The 15,111-nt window shown below is 38.2% G+C and overlaps 1 protein-coding gene across 1 annotated transcript in view; it reads right to left on the bottom strand.

The window, feature by feature from the left end:
• Positions 1 to 15,111, bottom strand: part of PTPRN2 (protein tyrosine phosphatase receptor type N2) — a 664,954-nt gene that overhangs the window by 294,498 nt on the left and 355,345 nt on the right. The window lies entirely within an intron of this gene.

The raw sequence follows: 15,111 nt of genomic DNA, 5'->3' as shown, positions 1-15,111 counted from the left end.
CTTAAGAAAGACATACTGTGAACCATTCCTTTAGGCAACTTCTTGACTTGTGAAATCAGCAGAGGTACTTGCAGACCCAGCAAATCATCAACCTATCTTAGTAAAGCAATTAATTTTTGTTTTCACTAAAGCAACTTCTTAAGATATGCTTCCTAGAATAGTGCTACAATCTGATAAATGTCTGGAGTGATATATAGGAAGTCCTGATGCTCAAGTGCCCAAGCTTCTTAACACAAGCCGTCACATTATTTTAGATACATGTGAAGAGAAAACACTGCACCGGGGAGATTTGACTTCATTTGATAAAATGAGCCATGGGTATTTATCAGCCAACAAGGATGCCCTGGTTTCTAAGGGAAGGAAACCCACAAAACTGATGCAGAAAAGAGCTATCACATATTCAGGCTACAACTCGAATCTGAAAAACTGGGGGACAGGATCAGCCTGCACTACTTTGAAGTCTAGACACAGCCTCTGCATAACTACTTTCCAGCTGCCCAGTGAGGACTTTTTTGTTTGTTTGTTTGCCCACTTCTTGATTCTCTTTTCTAGTTAGACACAAAAGCTCCTGAATTCAAGGACTACATCATCCCATATACCTGCACCTCTTGGCTCCATCATGGCTGCAGCCCTGGTCCACTGGAGTACAAAAAGCAGTGTTGTCTATCAAGGTGCAGGTGTAGATAGCATTAGGAGGACCTTAATATGCATATAGTCCTACAATACGAGCAAGCACAGTCATTTTGTGCCTGAATTAAGCCTTCATGACAATCAGAAAGTTCAGCTCTTCACATCTTTTAATACTAAAGCTGATATTCAGTGCAAAATGACAGCAGATTTCCTTTTATACGTGAAGTTTACATAGGAAGATTAAGCAGCAATCCTTAATGTGGAGGATGGTGTGAATGTATTGAAATATTTTTAAAAGCTCAGTATTACAAAGTGGAGCTGAAGGAAGAATTTTTTATTTACTGTTTTGTAATAGCTTTTGTGTACTTTTCATCATTAATATTTAACCAAACTGTTTGAAAATAGGGCTATACTTTACTGAGATGCATTAGACCAAGCCATTTACCTGCAATTAAAGTGGTAAAATATGGGGAAAAAATAGCAATTCCTACTATGGAACTTTAATATAACTGCAGAATGATTTAATTTGCAATTTATCTTAAATGTACAATAACTTTTAGAAGTATGAAATTAACACCAAGGTGAGCAGTTTCCTTCCCTACAAAAAGAAACTGAAAATAGATTTCTTCAGATAAGGAGGCACTGAAGTGGGACTTGAGTGGTATAATTTAAAGAAAAACATAAAATGTTGCTAAAAATAAGAGACAAATGTCCCTGAAGTCGATGCCTCAGGAAGATGCTAATGAAGAGTATATCAATGGAAGTGCCATCTTTCATACAAAGTATGAAAGCTCCTGATCACTGTGTAGTCATGAGTGACCCTGGGTAGTTTTTTGCTAATACTGGAGACCTTGGCCCCTGAATTTCTGTGGAAGCAATTTGGTTTAATTGCATTCTACACACCTAATTCCTCCCCTAAACTGCTAAACTCTTCTGGAGTGCTAGCTGTATCTTCCTAAATACCTATTATCCTCCACTGTAGGAATCTTTGAAACTCTCTGCCTATATTTCTGTGTTTGATTAAGTGTATTTCCTATATTTTGGGGAGGAAGGGTTCTTTTGAAACAAAAGCCATTCAAAATGTAAGCTTTTAGTTTCAGTAAAAGAACTGTGAGACTATCAGACTGAATATGAACAGAGTAGTCTCATACGACAATATGTGTGCAAGGATTTTCAATTCTGGAATTTGTTTAACATTCTCCTTTTGTGTTGGCTGTTTCTTAAAAAGTAAACGGTACCATCTGTATAGACCATCTGAACTGAACTGACCCTGAACAGGAACATGAACAGAATGAACCTACAGATAATCCACAGCACTTTGTCAAGCCTGATGATAGCTAATTTACTTCCAGATAATACGGACAGGCAATTATTACCGGAAAACTTTAATGAACAAAAATTGAGAAGAATTATCTTAATTTTGCAAGCATTACTTTCCAGAGGAGTTTGTTCTGTGGCAAAGTTTTCAGCAATACGAAATGATAAAGAAACGAGTCATAGGGGCTGGTTCTGAAACCAGCATCTGTTTTCCCATTCCTGTCAAAATCATTTACCATTATTTACTGTGAAGTTTGGCTTGCACATTAGCAGAGCCTATGATACAGGGTATCAGTATATGCCTATGAGAATTGTATACGCTGCACAGCTATCTCTGGTGTGCCTGCATGTCCAGTCCCACATATGCTGCTCATTCCACATATGCTACCAATAGCGGCAAATAACAAAGAGCAGCAGATGAAGAATAATTATGTTTAAGGAATGGGGCAAGAGACTGAAGAAAAGCATAACACATCAAGACATCCTTGAGGAGATCTTGGCTTCCCTACTTTGCTTTCACGCCCGCTTGGTCCTCAAAAGCTCCATCCCCACCTCCTCTCTTCCAGCACCCTGCCTTTGGGCACTCTCCTCCCCAGGGCTGGTGGCATGATGGGAAGTCACTGGTACGACTCGACATCCTAATTTGCTCCAAGTGCTCAGCTGCTGCTGCAAGACCAGCCTGTACACTTCTGGAGCTTGTCTCCCCCGCAGGGAAGTCAGGATAACTCGATTTGCTCCTGTCAAGGAGAAGGGTGCCAAGCTAAGAGATCTGCTTCTGCTGAGCCCTTGGCACTGAAATCAAGCCTGCGGTTCTGTCATGCCCTTTTTGTTGCTTGGATTCACAAGGAAAGGCTACAGGACCGATTCCTCTCCCTGCACAACTAAACTGTACCACCGTGGGAGGCTTGAACTGTGTTTTTAAACAGGCTCCCTGCTGGTCTGTGTCACATTCTTTCTTCTTCTCCTTCCACAGCAATTTCATATATATTACTTTCTAAAACAGAGGGCAAACTCCAAAAATGAGCATCCTGCACACAATTTTCCAATGTTCATGGCCAATTTGCTGCGTTCTGCTGTGAATTTCATGACAAGGAATTCAGAAAGTATTAATATTGCATTTGATCCCTCCTCTTTTTTCACTAGTACCCACTGATGCTTGTGTACTCCCAGTATGTGAAACAAAGGGGGAGGGGTGTCTTCAAATTCCAAAATCTTACTCCTTATGCATTTTTACATAAATTAAATTAAATTAACCTTGACTTCATAAAAATGCTGACTTCAAGAAAAAAAACAACACAATTTTAGGAGGATAACTGATACTACTACAACAGGAACACCTATTAATGTATTTAGTCATGTCCAGGGATTGACCTAATGCAGAATTTATATTTATTTATGTTTCATTCCCATTTTTACTTTTCAATCTTTTTGGTAATGTAAAATAAAAGGCATGTTAGATTAGCTTCTTGGCTTACACTAAGTACTACCATGTATTTTCTTAGAGTGAGGTGCTCTGCAAGAGAGCATTAATAATAATCATTAAAGGTAGGAAAAAGTTAAAATGCAAAGGAATCTCTTTGTCTTTTAGTTCCTCATTCTTTGCCAAATACATACACACCTTTATATATATATATATATATATATAAAAAATGGAGGCAGTGAAATAAAGATTTTCTTTGATTTAATTTCAAGAAAAATGTCAAATGCAGAGACGCATCCACTATCCTTTCCTAGACATCAAAGCTATTTTCAACAGAAGGGTCTCTGCTCAGCCAAAAATATAGTCTGTTTCCATACTGCAGCTGAAGTCTGCAAAAGCTCAGAGAGAAAGAGGGGAAAAAAAAATCAGTTTTCATGGCCATGTACCAATTTCTACAGGATGAAAGATGAAAGCATTTTTGGTTGAATCAGCCAGTATCTTTTAATTAGGAGAAGCATTTCCAAAAGTGTCTAGCTGTCTCTAGGAACACAAGTCTCGGTCACTGACTTCAATTTTGCAACAAAAATTATACTATGACTTAGTGACATCTTTCACAAAAATAGGTCTATTTTTCTTTCATAAAAAATGCAAGAAAACCTGACTTTTAAGTCATTTGGCCTTTTATTATAATATATTACATCCCATGCACTGTCTTGATGACATTTACTGTTTCCTATGCAGGATCCCACAGTATGTATGAGTTGTCCGAAGTTCAAAGAGGGCAATCATTAAAATTTGACATTTATGTCAATGAGTACACAGGGAGTTTACCTTTTCATTAGCTGCATATATTTTTTTTCTGGTGGAAAAAGCTGAAAATGAAGTTATGAAAGACTTGGAGTGATTTTGTGTGATCCCAGTTGAGACTAATGGGTAATTCTATATGATCGCAACTGAGATTACTGGGTAAAGGAATTGATTAAACATATTTTTTTTTGTTGTTATTTGCTGAGTTGTCAGGAGGTGTTGAGTCATGCTGTGAGAAGTTTGAGTGCTGAATCTTCTGCTGTCATATACAGAAATGTCACGTTATATTACACAGCACGCAGAACCAAGTTAAAAAAAATTTCTTTGTACATAACATGGTAGTTTGGTAAACAAAACCTATCAACTTCACAAATCTGGTTCTCCTTCCAATTGTATGTTATTTTTCATGCCTGATAAGCTCAGATTTTCTCAGTGTACAAGTCCTAACAGATGTCTTTCTCCAGATGAACAAACTGATTTGAATACCGTAAGGACATGAGTGTTGTCAGCCAAGCTTTAATAGGTCTTTCTTTTGGTTCAGAAGTGTTTCTTAAAATCCTCTCGAAAACAAATTGCATGTGTTGCACCATTTCCTTATTTGGCCAGGGTAAAACAGTCCAGCAGACTTCTGCCTCTCGCCTCATGCCAAAGGACTTTTAGTAATTGCATTGTGATTTACTGAGGAGACAGAAAGACTGATGCTGATGCAATAGCCAGAATCAGCTGACAGACTCAAGGGAACAGTTTTTATGCCTGGCCACAGTATGAAGTCAGCATGAAGAGGAATGCATGAATTTTTGCCGTGAGTTTTAACTTTAGCCAGCTTAGCCAAGTTGCAAACAGTGGAGCCAAAACCCCACGCGGGTGGGTCTTGGCTGGCATACAGCTGGGCTCCCGAGCACTTGAGAGGGAAAAGGAGAGCCACTGGGAGAAAACAAGTCGCCAGTGGTTCATATGGCTGCGAAGGCTGACAGTAAGTCCCCAGGGGCTATGTCGTCCCTGTTGTCCCCTGGAAGCAAAGCCTCCTGACCACCTCCCCTCCAAAGCCCGGCTCAAAGGAGACTGGGGACGGGTGAGGACAAGGTCACCCACGTTCCACTTGGAAACCCTTCCTGCAGGGGTCCAGAGGGAATAGAGCGTGAGGAGATCACCCAGCAATATCAAGCCAAACCTTTAGCATGAGTTCATATTTGGTCTAACTATAATCTTCTTGTTCTTTTATCCTGTGATTAAAAGATAGGCTAGGCTCTCCAGGTCCTGAGGGGAGTTTTCTAAAATTATCTCTATGCTCAGTGGAGGCAGTGAGCGTTATACTCATGTATTATTTTCTCAGCACGATGAGTACAACCAGCTATCTCATGTTACGTTAAAGGCAAGACTACGCCACGCAAAAAGTGGATGCACGTTTATGAGGAGTAGGACAGTCAATGATCTCAGTGCGTGTATTCTGGAGCCTGCATTCAGTAGCTCTTATTCAGGCTCATTTAAGAAGTTGAATTTGCCTTATACAAGTGGGCCTGTGATCAGCACTCAAATAAATGATGTTATATAGCCAATAATCCATGTCTGCGGCCTCGGTTAACTGAAACTTAATAGTGGGGGCCAAAACCTGCCTCTCAAGGAATAGTTGTAGAAATAGAAGCTATTCCACTATCATTTCTTAAGCAGCAAGATACTACATAATGTCAACAGGAGTGGAAGAAACTGTCTGAATCAGGCCAGTAGGTACTATTAAGCAAAACCTACAAAATGTCAGGTGTTTTATTTTAGAACTTTATGCATATTGTTATTATGTTTATTTAAGAAAGAGAAAATCAATTAGGTAAATTTGAAATATAATAAAAGACTACAAATTACAGAAGAGCTTTAAACCAGCAAACGAGAAGATGTAACATAAATTAAACTCTTCAATACATTAATTTTCATCTTTGCAGAAAACATAAGAAGGAAAACTCTACTCAGTCAAGATAAAGAGAAAATTCCTACCTTCCAAAATCTTCCAAAAAAGCAGATTTTCCCCAGTTAGATCTGTACAAGTATCTTCTACATCTCCATTCTGAATTTCTATATTTGCTAGTAATTTGGATGCTTAATTAAAAAAAAAAAAAAAGATTTTTTTTCTCTACTTTCTTATTAATCTGATTCACCTTGGGAGTGAGGCCCTTCAAAAGACTATTTCACTCCACAATGCAGTTCCATGAAGGCATAATTTGGGCCAGCGTATTGTGCCCTTACATGTTTTTCTATTTATCTTTTTAGAAATATACAATCTAATTTTAGTTGTCATACTTACCTAGAGATCTCTGTTCCATCTATGATTGAAATAGCTATTCTGAAAGTTCTTCTACATTAGTATGCATACATAATTATTACAGTAAATGCTTTAAAAGCTGCCAAAAACAGGGAAGGAGTTTTAAAAGGTTTGTGGCTGCAGGTAACCATTTCACTTTGTTCAGCTTCCCTCTACTCCTTTTACTAACCAGCCTGCAGCTTCTAATGCTCTGCTGACAGCCACCTTTCAGATTTCTATACATCTCTTAAAGACAATTACTGAATTTACCCAATGAGCTAGACTAAGAGCATCCTAATAGGAGTGTGAAAGGCTAACAAGCTGGAAGCCTTTGAGGTGGCATCAGTGTCTCACATCTCTTGATGTCAGTGAGTTGATAAAATTGTTACTAGTTCAAGAAGGCACGCACCTATGGTTTCTCCTTTCAGGCATTCCCTTCAACTAAGGCTAGATAGTTAAGGTCTTATATCTCAGATGTGGTAAGTGGGCTGAAATGTCAGAATTCACTCCCCAGGAACTTCACAAACAAGGGGTTTTGTGTTGCAAGGAGGACTGAACTGTTAGCAGGGGGAGAAATTGTCTCATTCCTAGCTCACCTATTTATTTTATTTTATTTTTTTTAGAAAGGGAATGCCATCTCCAGCTTCTTTCTACCCATAATCTGAGCAAGGTGTGTTGATGAAAAGATAAGACTTCTTTTAAAGATTATTCTTTCTTGGAAACACCAAGCACGATGCAGCTGTTGCTCTGTCATGTACGGTCTGACAATGCTCAGTTGTGAGGAACGACATCCCACTCCTTGTTCAGCCTGGGAAACTGCTCAAGTCTGTGAAAATAGTCCGGGATTTAACTTCTCAAGAGCTGACAGCCTCCTACCACTGGAGCGGAGTCAGCCATTCTCACTCCCTACCAGGCTGAACCGTCCTTTCTGAATCGCCTCACTGATGTCAATGGGATTATTTCAGCTACAGGTACCACTCAGTGTGAGCCAACATACCAGAACTCAACCCAGAGCTCCTGTTAATAATCGTAACAACAGTAATAATTAACCCATCAATTTTTATGTTCAGTAAAACTGTGCCTGTAGCCATTATCACAAAAGAAAGAATGCAGTAGTGGGTATCGCCACCACCAGAAGCCATTAAGGGTTTAGGAACACACAGCAATACAATGTGATAGTCTAGGACAGCAAGTAGAGATTATATAGCTGACTCTGAAAGTATCATTTGCATACAGTCTGCCTACTGAAATTGGATGTAAACAAAGATACCGGTCCTGGTATCTTGTATAGGAAACAACTAGCACTGTATAAAGGCCTGGACTGAAGACTGATGCAGAGCAAAGAGTGCCACCTACAGAATTGCTAGGAATATTTACTTCAACACATTAGGTCCCCTTTCCATTTGCAGACCATCTATGATGATGTTTAGTTAGCACTGTCTGGTGAGATCAAATCCAAGCTGCAGTGCTCTCAGAGCCAATAAATTAACTGGAAAGCGAAGTAATGTAATAGCAAAGCTGCTAAACAAAAGAGATGTTTGAAAATTTTGCTAATACTACAGATATAAGAAATAATCTTACCAGCTTAGAACAAGCCTGCTTTGGATGCACAGTCTTCCCACATGCTTGACATCATAATACAGCACATTTAATACTTGCACAGAATCCGCAATACACAGCACCACGAGAAAACCTCAAAAGTACTGCTGCTGCAATTTTACTTTCACAAGGGCACTCCCGACTACAAGCTCTCTATGAAAAGAAGCACAAAAGTTAAAATCTATGCATTTCTTCCTATTCTGCCTCCATTAGTTGAAGTCCAGAAATATGCTGCTCAGTAAGGTTAACTGGCTGACAGCTTCGTCCGTAACTAGAGGCTCGTCAGCAGTTCAGAAACAGATGGTAGGCTAAATAGTCTCAGCTGGTAGGATTTTTTGCTTTGGCCTTTTCCGCTTCCCTTTAGACTAATTCATGACCATATTGCGACAGGAAGATTTTAAGTAGTGGTCAAAAAGTACAACAGGCATTCCATATCCACATGCAAATATTTCCCTATCCAGCCCATAAACTGCTGTCATCCATTTAATGATGACCATAGAGTTAACGATAATAATGTGACTGGACTGTGAACTCCAAATCCTATTAAGACAAATGCTTGTTCTGGGGGTGGTAATACTCAGGTATTGGGTCTACAATAAAAAATGAGAGAAGGGTGCTGTGGCAGGGGACAGAGAAAAAAAGAGATCTTTCCTTTTGTATCAGATATTTGTAAAAAGTTTTAAAACCCGTGGGTTTTGTGTGTCACATGGCTTGCATATCCTGAAAAATCAGACTATTTGGGGCTGAACCTGATCAGTCTGCTCAGCTACTGTGTGTCTGCCAAGGTTTGAGCCAATAACATATTGCAAGAGCTAGTGCAGTAATTATACAATCTGATCTCTGCATGCTACCAAAATAAACTCGTAGCTAATGATGGCAGTGCTACCACCATTTAGCAGGTTGAAGAAGTGTGCCATATTTAATGCCTCCTCATGAGATCACTTTCCTAATCGGAAAGAGATTTAAGACACTTAGAAACATGCAGCTACTCCTTTCTGCTGTTTTCAAACCGCTCCTGGTCATATTGGGCCTCTCTGCTCTATCCCTCAAATAAACAGAAAAGCTGCTTTCACAGCTCATCTCCAGATATGAAATTACTTTCATGGTGGCTGAGCGCTCTCTGCTATCCAAATTTCTCACAAAAACCATTGCTTTCATTTTCTTGTGCTACTGAGCTGAACAAAGATAAAAGGAGTCAAATAAAGATTATTGATTTAATGTTATCATTTCTCATTCCTTCTCCTCCTTAGGAGCATTGTTGTGTATTTTATACCAACATATGCAGCGGCAGCAATGCCGCGAACAAGTCAGCTTTGTGACTCTTTGCAGGCTTGAGTTATCAGCAGCCACCTGTGCCATACGCTGTACTGAGGAATTAGTGATTTGGAAAATTACCCAATCCATACTATCAAATCAAGGGAAAGATCTACTGTTTGCAATTACTCTCTCAGAGCTTGCTGCTGTTCCTCCTTGCATTTGATAAAATTCAGCTAGTGGAACTACAGCACTGGCCCTTTACAGTGAGAGTTCATCAGACTTTATAGGTATATCTCAATGCCACAAAATATGATAATATTATTACTAGGGGGTAATTGCATTGATTTTTTTCCTCTCAGGTTGAAGCTAGGTGGTATAACTAAGAAGTTACGGTTACATTCCCATTCCCACCATGCATACAAACCCAAAAAAAAAGAAAGTTTGAAATCTGATGTAGCAAAAGCTAACATCCTCCATGACGGCAATGATAACAAGAAAATAGCGGTTTTCACATCTCGTGTAGATGTATCATGAGGCGACTTCTCAAGAACCAGAACATGAGCAGGCATGAGGCCTTACAGATGCCTTTCCAAAAGAACCATAAACATGGACTCATTAAATGTTTTTATGAAGGGCAGAAAAAGTGACCCAGTCCCCAGCTAGAGATTTTAGCTTTATCCTTTCTAAACCCAGAACCTTGAAAAAACCCCTGGCATAGCTGATGGCCCAGCATCTAAAATCTATGCAATGCAAAATGCTGCAAGTGTTTATCTGCAAGAAGCCTCAGCAACTGGAGACATTTTTCCTGAAAAAAACCCTGAAATTATCACATAGTCACAAGACTTCAAGAAAGAAAAGCCAAAACAGAGAAAGCCTCCAGCCATACTTTATGAATGTGGAATACCACATGTATGGTATGTGGAATATCAACATTTTGGAAACAATTGGATGCATTAAAGTTTTCAGAGCAACGGAGTTTACAGTAATATAACTAAGCACATAACTTATGCTTTAGCATGTATTTTATGACAGTTTGGGAATAGAAACAGTCTAACACAGTTCCCTGGTTAGGACAGACACCTCAGGCTGTGGTGAAACATGACCTTTATAGATATCTAGCAAAAAAAACATTTAAGAAACAGATATAACATCATGACCTTTTTAGATACATAGCATAAAACATCTAAGGGGAAAATCCTGCCCCTCTTCTCTTCTGCCACAGAAGCCATGGACACAGCAGGAACTGCCCACGGGGCCAGTGGTGGTACCAGGAGTTGCAGTTTTTACTGAATCCCAAAATGACAGTAGCGGTGCGACTGATTACACCTAACTTTGCCACCTACTTAGGCTCTCTTTATAGTAGCTGGAGGCAGGCAGGCAGCTCCAGAAGTGGTGTTTAAAATAAATGTCTACAGCAGAATATATGAATTGTAAAACACAATTTATGAATTGTTCTTTGGAGGTACTTCCATTGCTTTGACTACAGAGGGACTACTAATTTCTGACTACAGTTCACTCAGATGAATCGTACCTCAAGGGGTGACACTATTATTACACCCTCTGGTGATGAGGGGCTATTTATATTGCTCCAGTACACAGAAGAGATCGCATTTTGGTGGAACTAGTGTAGGGGACAGGATTTCCTCCATCAAACAGAAGCCAAGGCTTAACATTATTGTTCTGCACTTTTGCTTGTTAATAGAAAATAATCTTGTAAAACTGGAATTACTTCTCTGACAGATTGTTTTCTTTTCTCCATCAAAAAAACCATAAAAAGCAAAGGAGAGTTTATTTCATGAAATCTTGAGAAATTGAAGATGTAGCATTGCTAATCATAGTGTTTTGCTGCTCTTATGGTCCTACGACAGACAATCCCATTCCAGATACAGTCTGTTGGGTATTCTTAGCAAAAGAGCACCAGAAGTGTTATTGAACTATCAAAGGAGAAATTGTGGATGAATGATAGCCCAAAGGCTAATAAGAATTTAAAAAACAGAAATGAAATAAAATAAAATCCCCAGGAAGGAATGGTGTTACTCAGAGAAAAACTAAGAGGGTCTCAAAATGCATGATGAAGAAAGTAGGAAGACAATTATAAAAATTCTTAATGGCAAGATCCAAGAGGCCAGTTACGTTAGACAGAAATTAATTAAAATTTGGAACTAAAGTGTTTGGTAGAGCCCCAATGGAAGTATAAGCCACAGCCAACACTCTGAAAGAGGAAAATCTGAGAGTCTAAAACTATTTTGAAGTGAAAACCAAATAAGAGATACTTCGAGGACATCAGAACGAGGAGAATGAGAAAAATTTGCTCAAGACCATCAAAGGTTAATGAAGCAGTTAAGGAAGAGAAAAGTCCATCTGAGAAGCCAAAGGATCCTTTGGCTCAGTGAAACAGGACACCCTTGCTCCTTTGCACTAATTAAGATGAAATACTATCAAAATGAAGGTGCCACGCATTCTGGAACAAATAGCAAGTGTCCAAAGCTTCTGCAAAAGCTCATCTACAAGTTATCTGAAACATTTATAAAATACACTCTCTCTGCTGATCCTGATGCGTGCAGCACACTGCAGCTATATTTAAAATCAATCCAGAGCTATAGAATCACTCCAGGGAATTACTGACCAGTGGATGTAAATGGCAGTTCAAATCAGAAAAACAAAACACTTGGAAGATGATGGTAATAAAGGGGATAATCAGTGCTGTTTCTGTGAAGAATCACCATGTCTTGTTTCTTAAGAGACAACTCTATGTGTTATTTTCTAGAAAAGCCATCTTCAATGCCCTCCACCCCCGGTTTCCACTCCCCTCATGTATTTTGCAATGCCCTTACAACAATTGTTCCACTATAATTGTTTGAGAATTATTCTGTACATTACATTACAAGTAAAATAAATTTCCTTTAAAATTATATCATATAATATAGTCAAAAATCAGATTGTATACACAGCTCCCATAGTGCTTACTATGGAGGAGGCAGTGAGAGTGGCATAAAGGAAAAAAGCAAGATCTTCTTTAAGTTTGGTTTATTGCTGAAGAAAACATGTCTTAGAGCTACAATCTTAGAAACCTTGTGATATGCTGATAAAATAGTGAATAAGGAAGAACCTCGTGACATACTTTATTCAGATTGCCAAAATGATTTTTCAAGTTCCCTTATAAGAGATAAGTATAGGTAAAGACTTATAAAGTAAAGAGGAAAACACTTCCCCAGACCAACAAATGGCCAGAAGAGAAAAAACAAAGAATATGATTAAATGGTGCATTTTTATCATGGTGAAAGTTTAATGACAGGGCATCTCGTGGTTACTTTCTAGGTCACTGGCTACTTAATGGATTCATTAATAATCTAGAAAGGGATGGTGTGCAGGTAGGCAGCAAACCAGGCACATAGTAATTTTTCAGGTTATTCAGGACAGAGAGGATAGTGAGTTCAGAGTTTTGCCAGAACATAGGTTTGTCTTTTTTTGACAATTTTGTCTAAAGTTATGACCAACTAATACATTCTTAAAACCACAGGGCTGCTTAATATAGAATACATTAGTTTTATCATCATTTAATTCTTTATGAACTAGAAATTATTTTGATTTTACCAGATGAGCCCACAAGTTACACATATTTTTTTATTTTCTGTTCTCTTTTTTCTTTCAGAAAATCTCCCAGAAAACAATGTCGAGTTTAGCAGCAACATTAGTTAAGCTATCAAGATCAAATCTCAAGAAACTCCAGAAATCGAGCTTAATCCAATAGTGTAGGTTCATCAATGCTGAACTTACACATACTTTCTATTTTCTGTTTGCCCTTTAAATACCAATGCTCCTCATTTGGCCTATCCTCCTCTCCAGGGAAGGGAAAGAAAAGAATATTTTTTTAAACTTAATTTTCATTCTCTCAAAAATTAAATACAAATAACAATAAGCCTATTTTTAAATAACTCAAAACTGATAATGAAAATGATCCTATTTGTACCAGATTTCTAAGAGACCTTTAAACTTTTATACTTAATCTCACCCGGAAGTTCATTTTTGAGGAAATATTCACAAAAGGTTACTCTTACAATATAAGGTTTGGGAGATTCATCTCTCATTCCATCTTGTGCAAATGCACAGATATTATAATATACCTAATTTCTTTGTCCCTCTCAGCCCTAAGAAGAGAAAAATTGTCAAGTTCTTGAAATCAGCACAGCAGCCATACCCTGTATACAAGTGTGGAATCATAAGACTGCTTCTTAAGGTCAGTGCAGCTTATGGTAATGAATATGGAAAGGTTACTATTGTTGTCTTTTGTTGATTTCTGCTCAAAAAATGCAAAGAACAAAAAGGTCACTAAGCAATGTTTCTAAGCTACTCTGGAATTTACTAATCTATCACTGAAGAAAATAAAAAAGGGTTAATAAAATATACTCTAGACACAGAAAATCAGATTAGAATTGGCATTTCACTGTGAAACCTTCTTTAGACAGAGAAAAAATAACCCCCAAATCAGAAAGGAGAGCTACTTTCAGACTTTGATCACTAAATAAATATTTACAAATGGAATAAAGCTTTTTAAAGTACAAGGCTGGAGCACCATAACACGTCATTGAGGAACACATCTGTGACAGTGGAGCTGACATCTACTACTGTAATGAATGCTAGATGCAACAAATTTATGAAAATTGTACTTGTCCAGATCAGTGAAAGAAGTTACTGTATATTGAGTTTTGTAGATCAAGCCTATACTGGAAGTGATTGAAAAAGCAAACAGGGTGACAATGCAATGGCAAGAAGACATTCTAGCATGATGTACTAAATTACCAATTGAGAGATATCCAAGGAGGATACAAACCTGCATTGTCAAGCTTGGATAGCAAAGTGTTTGAATTAGAGGAACTTTGAGATGAGAGGAGAAGCCCCGCTGAAGGCAATCTGGATTGGCAGGTTGGCAAAGGGACAAAGGGAATAGGACTCTGCAAAGCGTGTCCAAAGGCACTTCTCATTCTTGGGTCCAGGGTGGGGAAAACTTAGATGCAGTCTAAGTTTAAAACTATGTCTTTCTCCACTGACATACTTTTGTCCTAAACAAATTATAAATGGCTTCCTAGTCATTATTTGGTTGCTGCCGGTGTCTCCAAGTGGAAGGTTTGCAAATAAGTCAGATGTACTGTAGAAACCCCTGCTGATATCTAGGAGCTGTAGGGTCAGGAGATGATCTGAGAGAAGGATAAACTTATATTTCGATCTCAATAGACAGAGCTGGGGATAGAGAACCAGAAATGTTCTCTGAGGTGCACTTCAGGGGCTATCTGAAACAGCATGAATAAAAGATAAAATTTGAGAAAAAATAGTAAGAAGCTAACTGTGTTTCTATATGGGTAAATCCATATATATATGTCAACAGAATATGTATGTCATAGATTCTGAATTATTGCATATATTTATATTTCTGTGGTTTTCTCATATTGTGTGGCCCTTTAGCTTTGCAGTAACTTCTCTACTGTATTTGTGTAGCGTGATGACAGAGTAGAAGCAGCAGCATAATCTTGACATTTTGGCATTAGTCTTCATCTATCTTGCCTTTTGTAGAGGTTACCATACTATTTAAAATGCCAAATGTTCAGAACAATATAGATAAGCCAAATTCCATTAATTTTAATGGGAATATTTTATACTTTAAATTCAAAATAGGCTTCTTGTTTGAGTGGAGGATGAGCTTTGAAGATAACTGTGCAAGCAGCAACATTGTTGAATTGAGCTGTTTGGTAGAATAAGTTTTGAATGAAGGAGAACATGTAAGTATTTTCATGAA

This window comes from Aquila chrysaetos, chromosome 3, assembly GCF_900496995.4.
Source record: "Aquila chrysaetos chrysaetos chromosome 3, bAquChr1.4, whole genome shotgun sequence".
NCBI classification, from domain to species: domain Eukaryota; kingdom Metazoa; phylum Chordata; class Aves; order Accipitriformes; family Accipitridae; genus Aquila; species Aquila chrysaetos.
Note: the sequence above shows the minus strand (reverse complement) of the source record. Positions and strands in the feature narration are given on the sequence as shown.